This window comes from Leptidea sinapis, chromosome 7 (assembly GCF_905404315.1).
Source record: "Leptidea sinapis chromosome 7, ilLepSina1.1, whole genome shotgun sequence".
NCBI classification, from domain to species: Eukaryota; Metazoa; Arthropoda; class Insecta; order Lepidoptera; family Pieridae; genus Leptidea; species Leptidea sinapis.
Window position 1 is genome coordinate 2,525,944 of NC_066271.1, and position 18,363 is coordinate 2,544,306.

The following is an 18,363-nucleotide window of genomic DNA, read 5'->3' on the forward strand; positions in this document are numbered from 1 at the left end:
AGTTTTCACTACTTTATTATATTTTTGAAATAAAAGTACAAAACTATATTATATAGTAGGGCTAGCAACCCTAATCTCAACTTACACTGAGAAATACACTCACACGCGCCCTTGTATTTCATGCCCCGCACACACCTGCACGAATTACATCGATCTATAAATCCATTTCTCAGCCAGAAATCAGACCACTTTCGTCAATTAGCATCTTTTAATATTGAGTTTAAAAAAATGTACTACAATTAAAAAGTTTACGTTTGTTTCTGTAGTACTAGGCGAATGGAGAAATATACAGGAAATGTTTCACTAAAACTCTCAAATTTGGCTTTATTAAAATATAATAGAAATCCCAATGAGATGTATGATATGTTATTTCAAATAATTAAAACAGAGTTTGCTCATATATTTAGTTCTTAGACAGTCAACAAGTCAGCGTTTTGGAAGACTGAAAGACCGCAACATTTACTAAGGGACGTCCAATAACGGATTCACGTGTTGAACTAATCAAGAATATTATTAATGCCTGGGAGGAATGGCAGAATGCATTTTTTATCTTCTGTGATTTATCTAAGGCTTTATTGTTGATTGTGTTCAACATTCAACGCTGATCAGGAAGCTACGTCATTATGGCATAAAAGTAAAACTGCGCTCGATCTTCTGATTTCATATTACATACAGTATAATTCAGAAGGTCGACGCGAATGGCAGGAGGTCTCCTGGGACTCCTCTCAGTATGGGCATACCACAAGGGTCTATGCTTGGACCGTTCCTCTTCCTTAAAGGAGTTGTAGAAAACATAAGTGTCATTCGCAAACAATACTACCTGTATTGTTTGCGAATGACACTTCACTGATATTTAAAGTGGAAAGAAACCAGGTTATATATGATGAAGTAAACTATATTCTGTCTGACATCGTGTACTGGTTTATCGCTAATTATAACTATATTTCTTGGCATTACTCTGGATTCCAAATTATAATGAGTATACCTGACGTAGATACGATGCGACTAGTTCACTTTAGTTATATTCATAGTATTGTGTCCTGTGGTATATTGCTATGGGGCAATGCTGCCGATATCAAGACCATCTTTGTGCTGCAGAAGAGGGCTATTCGCGCTAATATAACCTTGGTCCTAAAGAATCATTGAGAGCAAAATTTAAAGAAAAAAAATCTTGACTGTTGCCTCTCAATATATTCTTGATAATGTTATGTATGTACATATACACATAAGTGAATTTGCTAGAATCTTTCATATCCATAACGTTAACACCAGGAACAAACATAAACTTATAATTCCTACTACTCGGCTACGTTGAGTTAGTAAGTCTTTTGTGGGGCGATATATATGCTTTTACAACAAGATCCCAGAAAATATTCACAACAAATGAATTACAAAATTCAAAAGAATAACATAAATTACTTTCTTAATGATACTACATATTGGGAATGGATATATATACTCAGGCTATTAAATAATAAATTTTATTGTACCTATTTTATTGTAATATAAAAAAGAAGCCCACTGAGTTTCTTGCGCCCGTTTTTCTTAGGTCTTAGGCACACTTTTTGGAATGGGTGGCAGTTCTTTCAATAAGTGATGATAAGAAAACAATTCTTGCAAATCAGTTTTTCTACCGTAAAAAGTTGTGAGATCCAAGTCTGTCAATTTATTTTGTCCCTACATAAGGGTCCTTACGTCTTAAGTTATTAAGTGTCAAAAGTTAAAAGATAGTAAAGATTAAATAAATATAATGTCATTTCCAAGTGATCCCGTTATTTATATCTCAACAATAAACTACGATGACATACAAAAATAGGTTTCGTAGACTGCAATATTTTTTTAATCCCTTGTGCGCTAACTTCATAACATTGTACTAAACGGTGGTCTCATACCGTTGCCATATGGCAACGTAAGCAAACAGGAAGTTAAACTTGATGGTACACATACTAATGCTTTAACTACCGGCATCGCAGCAACCACTAAGCCCCTGCATATTAAATCTGTAATATCTTCGAAAATATTAATTTAAAATACATGCTGTTAAGGGCCATATTAAATGCACAATGTATATTTTAATGTAATAAATTGGATAAGGATTGATGCTGTCAATACAGCAAAAAATGTCGTAAAAATGGCATTATTACTCCAAAAAGGATAAAAAGAGATAGACGTATACCATAGTGGACTTTTTAGTAGACCTTTTTGTGTATTGTGTATAATATTTATAGGAGATTATTTTGATTTTCCTCGCAGAGTTCGCAAGCATTTGCAATGTAAGCTCAAAAAATGTATTTTTTGACGACATCACATAATCTAATATATATAAATTACGTGACACGTTGTTTGTCCGCGATGGACTCCTAAACTAATGAAGAGATATTAATGGGGATTACTTGAGAGATACGACAGTTTTTATTTCGATTTGGGACCCAACATTATTTTTATTTTCAATATTTGTTTTGTGTGGACATTTTTTCTGTGAGAGAATTTAGTGACGCACGGTTTGACAGTTCCGCTGTGAAACAAATTCATTGCAACAACAGGGAGCATTTTTTACGAAATAATTTTCATTTTGGAAATATTATTGGCAAATTCTTACAAAACAGTATTTTTTTTATTATCTACAGAACAACGTCTGTTGGGTCAGCTAGTAACCTATAAAATTATCAGTGTTTCTCTACTACATTATGCATGTATTATACATAAAACAATCCTCTTGTATCACTCTATTAAAAATACGTTCCGTACCTAAGCATACATAAGATAGTGGGAAGCTGTTTTGTTTTATACTGTGTAATGATGATCACTTGTGAGATACATTGTGTTTTAAATAAAAAAAACATACACTGTGTTTTCATTTCAACACCATAGGGAGTTATAGGACCCTTCTCAACATCTCAGGAAGGTATGCTCAAATTTGTGTCCCGGTATGTTAAGCAGACTGTGTCGCTCGTTAGAGATATTTGCGTCTCCGTCAGGAAAAACAAATCAGGTTGTGGGTGGTCATCTTTTGTCCGTGACACAACATTAGTTGGGCTACAAGCATTGCTATTAGAGCTGATTTTATAATAGCAATAATATGAAGTCCAGAACAGAGTTGTATCGAAACAGCATCTTTTGCATGGGACCAACAATTTACAATAAGTTACCTGACAATATTAAGCGCGAAAATATATTCTACTTTAAAAAGTCACTCAAATCTTACTTAATAAAAAAAGCATACTACTCATTAGAAGATTTTCTTGACGATAAAATAGTAAATAATAAAAATTAACTTCGACTGAACTCCATATCATTGTGTAGCTAATGACATTATATTATAAATTAAAATGAATAAGACTATGAAATAATAACTATTGTATGATTGATGTTAATCTAAGTTTGCTTGGGATGTATATCTTTTTTTAGTATAGTACAGTATATTATAATTGTTACAGAAATTAAAACGTGAACTATGTATTCCACTATAAGTTTGCATGCCTGGGTTAGGATAAGAGCACCTGTTAATTATAATTGCAAATAAATATGATTCGATTTAATTTGATTTGAATATGCGTATCACTCTGGCAAGGAATAAATTTAAATGAACCACCGACATTAATGCCGATGTGGCGTGCACGTGGATGCTCTAGTACGTCATGGGTAATCCTGCTTAATATCTGCAGGCCGTTACAATTGTCGCGCCAGCATAGATGAAGACAAAGCATACAAAATTCCATGTATTTTAGAGTATACGTACATGCAATAATATAGTGTGCATATACAGCATGGGAATAATGGATATTCCGATTATGTGCAATTGCCAAATCCACGGTAAGCAGTTAGAAGAATCCCAATAAGCTTCTACAAAAGTTAATCAATAGAGTGAGATAACTCTTGGCGATGGCCTAAGCATTCACTCCAAACGGTACAGGTCCGGCCACGAATGGAGTCTTGCTCTCGTCTATTGCACCCAAAAATCAGTTAGAACCATTTAAGCATGTGCAACACTACCGGGAAACTCCAGGGTTATTTACTACGTGAACACCTGGATCTCTTGGCGGAGTTTTCATTCGATATCGAAGGAGTATTTTAAAGAGCTAATTCGAGCTGCATGTTTGGTTCCGTGGACACTTGGAACAGTAGGCAAAACTGGCCTCTTAAAAACTTTGTGTACTCAGTAGGGTGAGCTAGAAAAATACTACAAGCAACGGTGGTATTAACATCCTTGCACACTGTTTTCAGGTTGACACGAAATGGCTGCCGTAAAATCAGCGCGTATTTGCTTGTGGGTCCTATGTCACAGTGTGGCTGAAGATGAATAAATGAGAAAGTAATAATGAAGTCGAAGAAGACGAAGTAGCAATTACTAAAAAAAATCAGAGGTGCATTCTGCAAGTTATGTGCAGACAATTACATTAATTAATTACAGACTTAGAGCAAAGTTGGGTACAACTAATGAATGAAAGAGATAAGCTGAATTTCACAGTAACATCATACGGTGTGTTAGGTGCTGATGGCTCGTTATGACGGTTCATGTAATTTAATCTTCAGAGTTCACCAACACAATTTTACGTGCGAATAAAACCATCGGCATTCTCCATCTTAAAGAGCTCATTCTACCCTCCAACATAGATATATGGATAGTTAAAAAATTTCAAACTAAGAATGGAATGAGTCACTGCAACACATGTTGTGTGTTATTAATAAACGCGAAGTAGATCTATTCCAAGTTTAAAACTTTTTGCCTTTATCTTACTTTTGTCACTACAGAATAACATGACATTGGAGTAAAATCACGTTTATTATAAGATAGTTTAGAATTTAACTTGGAGTATTTGATGCTTCAATTGATGATTTCAGGACATTGGCAAATCCAGGTGCTAATCACTGACACGATTTTGGTGATATAAAAATTTTTGCAACTAGAATTTCAACACTTTTTAATATTAATAGGAATATGAATAATCTGGATGTCACGATATTAGATAAAATTTATTACGTTCATAACTTTAAATTGTATTTTTACTATCGTCCATTACGATTGTAGCGTAACGTTTTTGTATAAATACGAAAGGATGGAATCGGAAAGTATCATTTGATTTTCATAAATCTAACAAAATGAACGGAAAACTGTTTCTTCTTACTTTCCTCGTGCTCTCCTGCCTGATTGCTACAGCCGTCAGTGAACGTAAGTAAAAAAATATTTATAATAATAATAATATAATTCATAAGAGAAAACCGATGCAAATGGCTTCAAATCAATTGTTTGAAAGAAAATAGCTGTGTCTTAAGGGAATTTCTACACAGCGCTTAGTAAAAATCATCTATGGTCTATGTTACACATTAAAATACATATTATTCAATTTTGCATCTACATGGTTGTTTTTCGTGAGGCTTTTTAAATTATAAATTTGAATGTATTGAAATTTTATTTAAATAAAAACAAAGAAGAAGGCCGTTGAGTTGCTTGTTTTGGAGGATACAATTGGGCATTCATTTCCGAATGGGTGTAGTTTTTGAATATCGTAATTGATTTCATATCTAATTTTGATTAAAAATATTCGAATTTGCTATAGCGTCCGAAATAATAATTTTCTTAACGAACGTTTGTCGATATAACAAGGATTCCTTCAAAATCAAGCATCGGCAGCAGATCAGATACCATGCAGCTTGCAAGTTCAAATGAGGTGAAATTTAAGTGGTGTAATTGTGTCATTTTTCTTTAAAACTTAGCTTTTAGTGTGATTAATTAAAAATATATTTTTTCAGCTAATCCCGTGGCCGGTAGTGACAATATCGGAGGTAGATAATTTTACTTTTTCACTAATACAAATAATTATAATTTCTCGCATTTCAATCTAGTTAAATTGGTTTGATGATCAAGTTAAATTGGTGTTCTTTCAATTATAAATAATGATTTAAAATCTGTGGTTTTACAATCTTTTGTAAATGTGTCATTTATAAAATACGTAGAGATAATATTAGTAATATAGTATACATTGAGTAAGAGTGTTCTGTATTGATCCATTTCTATTAAAAAAAAATTAAGTGAAAATTTATTTCAAAAAAATGAATAATTATTGTTTTAGTAAATCCAAGCAACTTAGCTAAGAACACTAACGATCAAGGAACAGAAGGTTTGCAGAACCAAGCTCGCCGTGGAATTTTATAGGTAATGAAATAGATTAAAAATGAAATCAATTGACGACCCCTATAGCCCAGTGGCTAGTGACCCTGCCTATTGAGCTAGAGGTCCCGGGTTCGAATCCCGGGAGGTGCAAACATTTATATGATGAATATGAATGTTTGTTTCCGAGTCATGGATGTTTATATGTACTTATGTATGTTTAAGTAAAGTTATTGCATTAAGTATATCGTTGTCTTGTACCCATAGTACAGGCTATTCTTAGGTTGGCTATTGTTAGGTGTGTCAATATATTAACAAAAAAAATATTTAAAAAAATTAATTAAAAGTAATAACATTTAAACTAAAAAGAGTCATTTAGCGGGATATTGGAAGATAGTAAATAACCTATATACTTATTTCGATCTGCTAATTTTTACTACAAACATTCAAACAAAGTATCGCAACTATAATTTGATATATTATGTACACGTATAATCATAATACAATGTCAATAATTGTAAGAAAGAGAAAAATTGTAGACAAAGTTTTACTATCCCGGTATTATTTTAATATATCTATACTTAAAACAACAATTTTATTACATTTGCTAGAAAATCGTCTGCAACTTTTTCCGAGTGTATTTCGTCTTGGCTCATGTTTTGCTTTATATTATATCTGCCAGTGAAAATCCTGTCAAAACGGCCGACAGCTTCCCGTAACAGATAGACTTAATAAGATAAATTTGGCATGTACAGACCCAATTTACGGAGTACCTATAGACTCACTAATAATATAGACTATCATAATGACACCGGCATAGGCATACACTAAGAGAAACATAAACTGATGTCGTCACATACCTACATTATGTTTAAGACTATAAATCAATACAAAAATTATTTATAAATACCCGCTAAAGCTGTTTCCTTCCGAATGAGAACAATAATGTTATTTTTTTCCTTTTTCGACAGCCAAAATAGAACTCCAACTTTTTCCCTTTAATCTTTTCTACATCGGTCCCACTATTTTAAATGTATTTAATTCTTTCATTCACCTTATTTTATTATTTCAGGCAAAAGGATTGGTGATGGAGAATGAAGATTACTGAATTGATAACAAAATAAATAATATTAAAAACTTTTTTGTTTCCTTTAACACCTTCCAAATTCTTGTCACACACATTTTTGTAGAAAGTATTACGGGAACTGGCCCAACTAATTTGAGAAAATTATTAGGCAGAAGTTGACTTTGTAAGGAACTTGGTCATATTGTTCCCTCTGGCATCCTGAACTGTCTTATACTAAGTGTGCCTTATATAACTTAAAAATGAACTGAGAGGTGAAGTTTATTAAGCTTCTTCTTCATTAACAAATGGAAAGATACCCAAAGCCTTAAGACATAAGCTTCTAAATAAGTTAGTAGAGTACATAATGTGAGTAAACCCACTTCAGTGATGGTTTGGTGTGCAGCCACAAAGAAGGATTGAGACATTTTTTGCATAAAAGATGGCAAAACATCAGCATTGGTAGATCTAGATACGATTCTTGAGAAGGCGGCTAAGCCTATTAATACGCTATTAATACGCTAATTAATACGCCATGTAACATAACTAAGAAAAGTACTCTCAGATAGATACAGCACTGGGTGATTAAGCTTGATCCACACAAGCTTTGTTGGATGCTAAATCTTCAGACACCACAGTGGAGTCTGCCGAGCTTCCGAGAGCTGGTGGTTCTCCTGTGCTTAAGATCCTCCAGCCGAAAAAAAAGCCACAAGCATGGCAAAGAAGAATATTGGTGTTATTTTTCAAAAAGGGCGATAAATCGCTTTTGAAGAACTTTAGATCCATATCACTTCTAAGCCATGTATATAAGCTGTTTTCCAGGGCTATCACGAATAGTCTCGGGCGCATGTTAGAACACATACATTCGCTGCGGAGGGTTATACGAAAGACGGAGGAGTATAATCAGCCATTATGCTTGGCGTTCGTGGACTATGAGAAATCCTTTGATTCGATCGAGACTTGCGCGGTGCTACAGTCTATCCAGAGGTGCCATATTAATCATCGATGTATCAAGGCGTTGAAGTGTTTCTAAACGCCACCATGTCAGGCCGTCTTCAGGGTTAGATCTCGAAGCCTATCCGACTGCAGCGGGGAGTTAGACAAGGCGATGTCATATCGCCGAAGCTGTTCACCGCTGCTTTTGAAGAGCTTCTGCACTGGAACGAAATGGGCATCAATATCAACAGCGAATACATCACTTCGATTCGCAGAAGATATAGAAATCATAACTGAGACCATGGCAGACTTAAGCCATATGCTCGATGGCCTCAATACAGATTCCCAAGGAGTAAGTAGATCTTAAAATGAACATTGATAAGACAAAGATCATAACAAACGTCCATGTTACACCTACTCTTGTAACAATTGGGAACTCTTTGAACCGTCTTGAACTTGTCCTCTCGAAATTATTGACGAGTACGTCTACCTTAGACCAACAATCCAGTGTCTGAAGACGAAAGTTTTCAAACAGTGTGTGTTGTCAGTGATGACTTTCGGAACGCAGACGTGGTCGCTACCCATGGGCTTCCCTACGAGATCGAATCACAAATGAGGAGATCCAAAGTCATCAACACATCCCACATGATTGCGAAATTGAAGTGGCAGTGGGCAGGGAACATAGCTCGATAGACAGATGGCCGGTGGAGCATTACCCTTCCCATGGACTTACCAACCTTTCGGTTATCAAGATCTACATCCCATTTACGCCAATCCACTACGACTCCGACACCAATGGAGGGGCAACTGATACCCAGTGAGCTCCCCTCCCCCATAGCCCCCGTGTCGGTAAAGCTACCTCCACCACGTGGCCGGTGGGGCAGTAAAGTCCTCGAACGGTGACCACGTACCGGGAGATGCAGTGTTGGTAGGCCCCCACAAGATGGACCAACGATCTAATCAAGATCGCCGGAATGCGTTGGATGAGGGCAGTGTAGGACCTATCGTCGTGGAGATCTTTGGGGGAGGCCTTTGTCCAGTAGTGGACGTTTTCTAGCTGCTGATGATGATGATGAAAACAATACATAAGTTTGGCAATGAAGAATTTTCATTTGAATTTTGTCCGTAAATAAATATTTAGTATTTTTAACTTTTTAGTATCCTAATCAATATGTTTTTTTTCCCTTTTGATAATTATTATTGAATGATCATCGACCAAAAGTATGGCCGATTCACCATGGTCGATCTTCTGGAAATTCTGGATGTTCTTCAACAGAGAAGGCCTAGTAGTTAGTTTAGCTTTATCAAAGAAATTTGATCGGTTAAAGGTACAAGGGCCTTCTTTCGAAACTGTCTTATATTTGGTCTTCCCAACACCCATATCAGGGTCCCCAACATCTAATTCAGAAGTTCAGAATGATTTCAAGTAAACTTTGTTCAGCATAAGCCCCTGTAGACTGTATATAAAGCACAAAAAAAATTGTCGTATCATTTAATACTTACCTAAATGCCTCGCCGAGTATTATAGAAATACGGTCACCCAGAAAGCAAAGCCAGATTGGCTTTGAAGAAACTAGAGGGCATAAATAAAACATGGCAATACTTCACACATACTTGCCCTCTGTGCTAGTGCACCCCAGTATTAGCACGAAACTTTTGACTGCGTGCAACGCAGAGCTGCGTGAATTGACAGGGGATCCGGGTGTGTGAATGGTTAGATCAATTGGTGTTGCTAGAGTCATCAAATTCAAACTCAAATATTTTATTCAGAACAGAATGTGACGAATGTATCGGGTCAAAACCGAAATCCAAGAATGCGCCTATGAATTTTACCAACTTCTCTTCATGGGTGTCATTTTCATTTTTTTCGGGGTCAACATAACGAATATTGGGTCAAAATTGAAATCCAAGATGGTGCCTATGAATTTTACCAACCTCTCTTCATGGGTGTCATTTTCATTTTTTTCGGGGTCAACAATAACGAATATTGAGTCAAAATTGAAATCTGAGATGGCGCCTCTGAAATTTACCAACCTCTCTTCATGAGTCTCATTTTCATGGTTTTCGGGATCAAAAATAACGAATTTCGAGTCGAAATCGAATTTCAAGATGGCGCCTATGAATTTCACCAACTTCTCTTCATGGGTGTCATTTTCATGGTTTTCAGGGTCAACAATAACGAATATCGGGTCAAAATAAAAATCCAAGATGGCGCCTATGAAATTTACCAACTTCTCTTCATGGGTGTCATTTTCATGGTTTTCGGGGTCAACAATAACGAATATCGGGTCAAAATCGAAATCCATGATGGCGCCTATGAAAATTTTCTACAAAATTGTCTTCATGGGTGTGTCATTTACATCGTCAAAATTAGAATTCATTCGTAACTTCAATTATATTATAAAAGGCCTGTCTTACAATATCCCACATGATAAATTAATTCTTCATTCCCTAAATATAGAACTATTTACGTTTTGACTTTTCACCCACAATATTTACAAAACACATCCGTTACCAATATCATTAAAAAATCTCAAAATTTGATTTTGAAAGACCTATGTAATGATACCCTATATGCAAAAAAAATCATCCCCGTTTTAACCACAAGAAGCTCTACCCTTCTTATCAATTATTACCACCATATTATGTCAAGAAGAGTTATTTTAATAGATATTGTAATCATAAGGTATAAGCTATTACATAAATGTAACGTATATCTTCCTTAACCCCGCATTATTTTCAAACCAATTGACTTTTGTCAATATTAGAAATTATTAGATGTTTTACTAATTATTATTACTCATTAAACCTGCACAATACAAAGCTAGTAGGGAAGATGTTCTACTTACTCGTGGCCGCGCGCTAAACCTGCATGATACAACGCTAGTAGTGGAGTTGTTTTACTTGAAAGCGGTACTGTCTACTTCATGCTACATTCGCATTTTCTCACTCTATCTCAATCAGACTCAATCTCCCTCCCATTCTTGGATAAAAACGTCCTTCATTTCTCGGATTCGGTATCCATATTGTTGAAATCATCATTTTGAGCGGCGGCCATCTTGTATTTCATAAATGATCACAAATTCGTTATCTGCACCCTCAAGAACCTCGGATATGATACACATATTGTTGAAAGCGTAATTTTGCGCGGCGGCCATCTTGGGTTTCAAAAATGATTCCAAAATCGTTCTCTGCACCCTCCATTATCTCGGATCCGATACCCATATTTTTGAAATCATAATTTTGCGCGGCGGCCATCTTTGTTTTCAAAAATGATCCCAAAATCGTTCTCAGACCCTCGATAACCTCGGATACGATATCCATATTGCTGAAATCATAATTTTGCGCGGCGGCCATCTTGGATTTCAAAAATGATCCTAAAATCGTTCTCTGCACCCTCGATAACCTCGTATACGATACCCATATTGCTGAAATCACAATTTTTTGCGGCGGCCATCTTGGATTTAAAAAAAACTGCGTTTACTGCACACGACGTTATGCGACAGAATTGCCATCTTAAGTTCTAATATTTAACTACTAAACGAATACATCAACCAATTATCAAAAATACATAGGTATTAAAAAAAAAAACAAAATTCAAACTTGCTAAAGTATCAAATTCATTTGATTCCCGCAATTAACTTTAAGTACTTGGATGTGTTTGAGCGGTGTCAGTGTAGTGGTGCGATTCGATACCTGTCTATTTTGAGAACGCGTCCTTAAATACAACCAATGGAATATATCGCATAATTTGGATAAATAAAGTTTATTTAAATTTAATTAAATTATTTTTATAAAATTAATAAGAAAATATTCTTTTACTACATACCCATAAATCAATATTAATTAATCTATTTAATTCTCGTCCATTGGTCGTGGTCATTAGTTGAGTCGCCAACGCGGCTCCCGGATGTGGACAGCCACATGCCGTCCTTATTAGATCTTCTGCTGACTACACATCTCGAAAATTACCAGGTCTCTGTCGCCGCCCCTCTCGGAACGTCCGTCCATTGCCTGGTCAGGGGGTCTACTCTCTTTGTCCGAATCGAAACTTCGTAAACGAACGAAATTTAAACGAAGCTTCGGTAGTGACCCTTCTCTATTTTATTTTCGGACACATCGACGAAGTTCGGAATAATAGACAATATTCGTGAACGAATGGTGAACGATTGGAATGAACATTATTGTAATCCAACTAATTTGAAGAGTTCTATTTCATTACAACGCTGAGTAGTAACTTATGACAACCTAAAATATCTGTATTACAGACGCAATGAAAACATGTCAAATTAGTACTTATGGTTTTTTGTTTGAATTCTTTAAAAACTGTTCTAAAAGAGTTCTCAATTATGGTGCTAATAAATTATGTTATACAGTGCTTCTTAACATACCTCGACATCGCGATACCTACTCATGCTATCAGAAAGTTTCAAGTAAATATCGGTTATATATTTAATTGTTTTTTTTTTCACTAACAATATTGCCTCTACATATTACCATCCTTTTATAGGTACATCTTTTGCTGCTGCACATATTATATAGCTATACTTTTTATTTTATATGTCTGAGTAGGTACTGTTTGTTAGCTGTAAGTTAGTTTTCCTGTTATAACAAAATAAAATAAAATTTAAATTTTGTTCTTTTATTAATAACAAAAATGAAATTTATTTTAAAAATAGGAATACCACTACTGTTAGAAAGGAATAAGTAAGATAAAGTTCTACCTTTATCCTTTCTAACAGTTGTACTTATGCAGTTAATGCCCTTCGACCTGCCTGTAGAGCTTGAGGTGAAGATGCAGCTGATTAAGAGGGAACCTGCCTGCTTCATTCACATTGGAATTCATCCTCTGAGAACTCGGAAATATGAATACCACCCTTGCATACATAACGTATGTAAAGCAAGCAAAATGTACACAGCATGCTATAATTTATTTGCTTCTGTAATTTCCTGCAAATCTAAGTCAGGAATTTCACTAATATTAAATTGATTGCATAAGTGGCGTCGATTTCTTCTACGTTCTTAAAATGTTCTTCACGTAGAGCAGCATCGATTAATAGCATTCTTGAAACCATTTCAAGCCAATTTGCAACAAAATACACACAAATGAAAATCAAAAGGTAACATCTTTGGTTTCGTCAAATTGCCGTTAAAATTCCGAACAAACAGCTGTCATCGTCATATTTTCGTTCGGAACGTAAATGAATTACAGTACGTTTAGAAATTCGAAATGTCAAACAATGACGTCCGGGACGATACTTCGAAACGATTGGAACCATAGTAGGAAACCTCCGAAACTTCAATCGAAACTTCGTTTTTCGTTGAATTAGAGTAGAACTACAAGAGTGTGTATAATTTTCGTTGATTGTCCAGTCACTGTAGATAAAATGACTTGAAACATAGACAGCACGGAATGGACAACTCCGATCTTTAAATGCCAAAAATCGAGTGAAGTTGCGTTGACAACGTTCAAGTCTTATTATGACGTGTTCCTTGTATCAGGGGTTTCATATAACAAATGTATAGGTACTCAAATTTACTACAAATTTAAGCGTTATAAAGAACAATTATTATTGATTGTGAATTGACAAAATCTTTTGACGTACGCTTCAAGAATCCTAGATGTTTCCAAGAGTTGATAGGAATTTTATCTACATTATGTTCGACGAAGCTTAAGCTTTTGTTCAGTAGAGCTCCTACAGCTTTCAACTGTTGACAGCTTTCTAGTGCTATGCCTATATAAGTGATTTTTTTTATATTTGGTAAATTGAATAGATAAACATTTTATCACATTAAGGTTCATTTTATTTATGAGACACCATCTGTTTAATGGATCTAAGCCGGACCGAAGTAGTGAAGCATCCAAAGGTGATTTAATAGTTCGATAAATTTGTAAATTGGCAGCAAATATTTACCATTTTTATATAATCTGATATAACTTTTAGAAGAACTAATAATAAAATAAGACCTAGATGAGATCTTTGACGAACACCGGATGTTGGAGTAAAAATTTCGTATGTATCGTATGTTACATGTGTACTATGGGTTCTGTTGCATAAATATGAACCACGCAATTTTTGTAAATGTCTAGTGATTCCATAATGTTCTAGTTTTTGTAGTAAAATATTATGGCATACTTTGTCGAATGCAGTACTGAAATCTGTGTAGATCGAGTCAATTTGCATCTTCTTGTAAACGCTTTCCGTAAGATCTGCCTTGAAAGTGAAAAGGTTAGGGGTCTTAAAAAGTAAATAAAATTATAAGTACTGCTAATTTCTAATTATATTTTATGATACATACTTCATAAACTTAATAAATAGTACACAAGTTGTCCATTGTTCAAACAATAATGTTAATAAAACACAAGTCACGATTTTAGATAACAACTTTTATGGTAATAACACATTTAATATCATCTTTACGTAGAAAACGTATGGTATAAATATGAATATTTGTCACATGAGGAAATCATTAGGTTCTCATAAATCTAACAAAATGAACGGAAAACTGTTTTTACTTACTTTCCTCGTGCTATCTTGCTTAATCGCTACAGCTGTCTGTGAACGTGAGTAATACCTAATCATAAATTTAAAAATTCAAATGTAATTCAACTTTACACGCTTATAATATCGCGATAAAACTCATAGAATAGAAACTCACTAACGGCCGTTCCCAATATTCAGTCTATCTCTTACTTGAGATAAAAATGGTAACTATCGTTGACTTTTCTGTTCCAATAAGCTTATCGACGGTAACTCACCTTATCCGTACATGCTGTCAATGGGACGACGTATAGCTTGCCAGCGATAGAAGTTTGTATGGAAATTGCAAATCACGCGTCCAGCGACAGCTTCAGATAATTGACAGCTAATTACTGACAGTATAAGGTAGTCATTTAATTCTCTCTGTAGATAGTATATTGGGAACGGCTGTAAGACGTCAGACAGCTGATAAATTCAAATATACATTTATAATTATGTGGGTATTTGGTCAAAGCCATGATATTACAATTTCACTAGTGATAATAACAAATATAATTAATTTCACTTGTAAAAAAACGGTAGATGTAGTTAATCGACTTCATTTCTTACAATTTAACGGCCACAGTTACAATTACACGCGTTTTAATCCCTTAAAAAGTGTTTAACTTACATTGATTAAAGCAACATCTTGACTTAACGTTAAGGAAGCCTTATAGATTGAGGGTATAATAATATAGAGAAATGAAAATTAAAAGAGGCATTTATTTTCAGCTAACCCGGTTCCCGGCAGTGACTCGATAAGTGGTAAATATAAAACCTATTTACTTCAAATTTATAAGTTCATAATAAAACGCAGAAAAAATATATTTCATCTTAAGAGTCACATTCCTAATTTAACTTACAGATGTCTCTATTGTGTCGTTTTTATTTTGTCTATAACTAACAAAAATTATTTTTTTTTAGTAAATCCTAGCAATTCAGCTGTCAATGACAACACTCAAGGAACAAAGAGTTCGCAAAAACAACGACGCCGAGGAATATTTTAGGTAAAATTTTATCTCATAAACTCGAGTATCGCACCTTAAAAATTATTTTTCAAAAGCTAAAGAGTTACAAAAATATTAAATCGAGGAATTTCGGTAAATAATGGTTTCTGATTTTCTTCATTTCCCACTCTTTTTCAGCCATTTAATTATCCATTGAGCAAGTTTCTCAATCGTTTTTATATAATTTACAAAATTTGTCATTTTTCAGAACAAGGGGCCTACGAAGATTTATAGTACGTCGTAGCTTCACGCTTCTCTAAACCTCAATATTATGTTATAAATTGGTTTCTCTTTATTGAAGAAAAAAATCATATTTTAATAATCGTTTTATTTGGCCTGGAATAAAGCACAAATATTAGTAAATATAAAACAAACAAAATCCTGTAAGTCCAACTTTGAACAGCATACTTACCCTTATCTATATCTTAGAACTTTTTTTATGAAAAAGTAGTACAAACGAGTACACAGGTTACCTCGTGTTAATTGATGACCGTAGCCCATATTCTTCTTGCAACACTAGAGGAATCACACGAGCGTTGCCGGCCTTTAATAAAGGTGTACGCGCTTTTTTAAAGGTGCTCATGTCGCGGAATCACTTCACAAGGAAATTCATTCCACAGCTTTGTTAAAAGAGGTAGAAAGCTCCTAGAAAACCGTGTCGTTCCACAGTGGAGGAAGACAACCTCACATCCATATGGTGGGGATGATATCCTAATTCGTAGCGTGTCGCGGGAAGGTGGAATTCGGCAGCAGGAATTTAGTGAAACAGCAACAAACACTCCTCGTGATAAATACACAATGAAGCGACTCTACGCAACGCCAAATGATCCAGTAGTTAATAGAGCACTTGTAAATTTGTTCATTCGTTTGTTCATATCATGATATATATACAAAACGATCAGATGTACCCACCAAATACTCACTAAGACATCAAAACAGGCTATTGCATCCAAACTCCCGACTCAAAATGCATGCACTGTTTATGTCCATAAAGATTTACAATAATTTACCAGAGACTAAAAAGTATTACAAATAATAGCAAATTCATAAACCAGTTAAGGTTGCTTCTTAAATTTTACTATTCCGTAGATTCATATTTATGTGATAACTAATATATAGTAAATAAGTAAATACAATATGAGAGTGATTAAGAATTTTCTATAGAAAAAATCGATATCACAATTTGCGACTTATCATCATCAGCCGGAAGACGTCCACAGGTGGACAAAGGCCTCCTCCAAAAATCTCCACGACGATCGGTCCTGCGCAGCTCACATCAAACGTATTACGGCGATCTTGACCAGATTGTCGGTCCATCTTTTCATTGTGATAACAGTGAGGCAGTGTTGGGAGGCCCCCCCACATAAGACATAGATAAGATTATTTGTACCGAACATTGATCGGCAGCGGTAAAAGTGGATCATGTTCACTATTTGAATATGAGTCGTTCGTCCACGGTGAGGTTTTTATATATTTATTTCGAGAGGGTGACTATTTGTCTAGTCCTAATTAGTCCTAGTATCACCGCGTCCAGAGTTGAACTGTTGTATTCGCCACTCCGACTCATAGTCAAGCCCAGCCGCCTTTACGAACCTCAGTATCTTGAACAAACAGCACCTGGGAGCAGGGTGAAGTCGCCAAGGATGGTGTTACACTTATGCATTGGTGGGCCGTAATCGTAGAGGAGCTGAAGAGGCGTTTCATCGGCCTCAAGGCAAAATCTGCAAAATGTTTCGCTTTTTATTCCGGCCACACTGACTCACTGTCACCTAAACAGGCACCTGCCTGCCCACCCTGCCTATCCGTGTGAGTATGCATAGGTTTTTCCCGCTCAGTGATAGGGCTTCATTCGCGTTTCTGTTGTTGAATACCTGTATCAGTGCACGCACCGACACGGCAAATTCAAACAGATCAAGTGCAAAAATGGTTGCACAACATAAAGAAGACTAGTTTTTATACAGTATTTATAAAAAAAAACTTATTTTACCATATTTAAGTTACTAACCTGGAGTGTAAAAACTTAGATACAATATTATATTTATGTTGGGCTCCGAATATGATTATAATAATATGTAAGGTAGGATGGTAGGAGGACCAAATTGAATTACACAATCCTAAAACACTGTAGTACATAGGCTGCACTAAAAGTATCGGGAATGGAATATTTCCACTGTTCCTGTCATATTAAAATCTTTTTGATTGAAAACGCCTTGGTTTTAAAAATCGAATACCATTTATTTATTTAAAAAAAGATTCTCGGTCTAGTCACAAGGTCTTGCCAAACTTGTTTAGTCATTGAGAAAATGGAATTGACTCGAGAAAATTCTAGAGCGATGATTTATTATGAGTTTCGAAGTGGTTTAACACAAAAACAATGTGTTGACCAGATGATTTCTGCATTTGGTGATGAAGCCCCATCCAAAACCACAATTTATCCGCTGGTTTGCTGAATTCCAACGTGGACGTGTCAAGCTCAGTGATGATCCCCGTCAAGGTCGTCCAAAAACTGCAGTCACCAAAGAAAACGTTGATGCTGTGCGTAAGCTGATTGAGGAAGATCGACATGTGAAATGCGAATTTCAGGCAACTTCAGACATTGAGATGAGTCAAATACAAATAATCTTGCATCAACAATTAGGTGTAAAAAAGTTGTTTTCCCGATGGATACCGCATTTGCTCTGTGAAGAGCAAAAAGCGGCTCGCATTACTTTGTGCGTCAGAACTCTC

At 35.2% G+C, this 18,363-nt stretch overlaps 1 long non-coding RNA gene across 1 annotated transcript; it reads left to right on the top strand.

The window, feature by feature from the left end:
• The first annotated feature begins 14,588 nt into the window (after positions 1-14,588).
• On the top strand, positions 14,589-15,958 carry LOC126965536 (uncharacterized). The gene is made up of 4 exons (XR_007729550.1): positions 14,589-14,673; positions 15,362-15,394; positions 15,554-15,636; positions 15,845-15,958. It is a non-coding gene; the product is annotated as an uncharacterized LOC126965536 (long non-coding RNA).
• The last annotated feature ends 2,405 nt before the right edge of the window (positions 15,959-18,363 follow it).